The sequence below is a fragment of the Chrysochloris asiatica genome, unplaced genomic scaffold (assembly GCF_000296735.1).
Source record: "Chrysochloris asiatica unplaced genomic scaffold, ChrAsi1.0 scaffold00006, whole genome shotgun sequence".
NCBI classification, from domain to species: domain Eukaryota; kingdom Metazoa; phylum Chordata; class Mammalia; order Afrosoricida; family Chrysochloridae; genus Chrysochloris; species Chrysochloris asiatica.
The window spans coordinates 24,402,604-24,404,778 of record NW_006408524.1 but is presented as its reverse complement, the minus strand read 5'-3'; positions in this window follow the sequence as shown (position 1 = coordinate 24,404,778).

Genomic DNA, 2,175 nt, shown 5'->3' with positions numbered 1-2,175 from the left:
ACGATAGAATGAATGCAAGACTGATGTTCTCCCATGTGAACTATCACATAATTCACAATAAAACATTAAAAAAAAAAAAGTTGTTGTTGTTAAGTGCCATCGAGTTGGTTCCAACTCATAGTAACCATGTATAGGGTTTCCGAGGAGTAGCTGGTGAGCTTGAACTTCTGACCTTGCAGTTCAAACTGACTTTGCAGTCTAGCACATTAACCCACAGTACCACACCAGGACCTCTATTACACATTAGCATAATAGAAATGAAACTGAAAAGAAAACTCACAAAATGAACTCAGTACAGAAAATTATGTGGAAATAATAAACCAGCAGCACCACAAAAACACACACACACACACAAAAAAAACAGCAAAATGACAGCAATCAATTCATACTTATTGATAATTATACTGACTGTAAATGAATTAAATGCACCAGTTAAAAGACAGTAACAGAACAGATAAGGACACAGGATCCTTCAATATGCTGTCTACAAGAGACACATTTTGAACACCTATGTTCATTACAGCACTATTCACAATAACAAAAGGATGGAGATAGTCTAAATGCCCACCAACAGAAGAACGGTCAAACAGACGTTGGTACATACATACAATGGAATACTATGAAACATTAAAGAATAATGGTGAATCTGAAAAACACCTCAAAACATGGATGAACCTGGAGGACATTATGCTGAGTGAAATCAGTCAAGCACATAAGGACGAGTATTGTATGAGACTAGTGTTGTAAAAAGTGAAGAAAAGGTTCTCTTGACAAAAGAAATATTCTGTGATGGCTATAGGAGGTGGGGATTAGTCACAGCTAGTCAGTAGACACATGCTAACATGGGTGGCAGGGCAAGTAATATACAACAAGAGGGAGGTTGGCAGAGGAAAGAGGGAGGTGATGGGAGACACAGGGAGGAATGCAAGAGTTAAAGTGAATAGAGATAAATACTGTTAACTGGTAGTACATGGAAAGATGGCAATTATTGTTAAGAAGCAAAGTATATGGTTTGTTGAATGTAAAATTAATGATCTGCACTGTAAACCTTCACTCAATTCACAATAAATAGTTGAAAAAAAAAGATTCACAGTCCAGGAAAATCCACACAGGCTCAGTATAAGTTTGAATCAACACGATGTCACTGGGATTGAGAATGGTTAATATAGTTGATTAGCACTGTGGGTAAGTGTGCTGGACTGCAATGTCAAGGTCGATGGTTTAAGCTTTCCAGACACCACTTGGAAACCCTATACAGGGTCACTATGACTTGATGGCACTTAACAATAACAACAATATAGTTGAGCTTCTTTTCATCTGTTTGTTGGTGCTTGAATATCTTCTTTTGTGAAGAGTCAATTCATGTCCTTTGCCCAATATATATGTGTGTGTATACATATATGTGTTCATATATGTATATATACATATATATGTGGACCCGACTCAAAAAGGCACTTAACTTAACAATATATATGATATTAGAGCCTTAATGGATATACGGTTCCCAAAGTTTTTTCACAGTTTGTAGGTTGTCCTTTTACTCTTTTGATAAACTCCTTTGGTAAACATAAATCTTTAATTTTTATGAGCTCCCAATGATCTGTTTTGCCCTTTGTTGCCCATGGTGGTAGTGTTATATTTGATAACTTATCATTATAAAACAACAACAACAAAAACTAGGTAACTCTTGTTTATGACTAGTTCTCTCTCTTTGGATGTTTTATAATTTTTGAAGAACAGCAGGGAAAGATGTGCATTGTGGGAAAGAATAGGAAAATGAAAACATATTTTACAGGAACTACTGCTGAAGGATTTCTTGGAAGCATTCCTTTGAAATATTAATTTATCTGTAATGAAGTTTGGGTATTCTTGTAATCGGTGTTGAGGGCATAGCTTCAATCCCTGTGATATACGATATTAAGTTTTCATAAAATATGATATCATTAAAAGTTATGATCTTCAGTGTTAACATTTAACCAGAAGATGGCTTAAGTCCCTCATCCAAAAATTTAAAAACAGAAAAATCTTATTGCTATCTGTTCCACAATTCTTGTTTTATACTCTATTGGCTCTTTCATCTTTAAAAATCCTGTTATCAAAACATAGAAAGAAAGTAGGTCTTGGCATGTGAGCTACATTTAAATATGTGGGAAGCACTTAAAAAGCAGTTTTCTT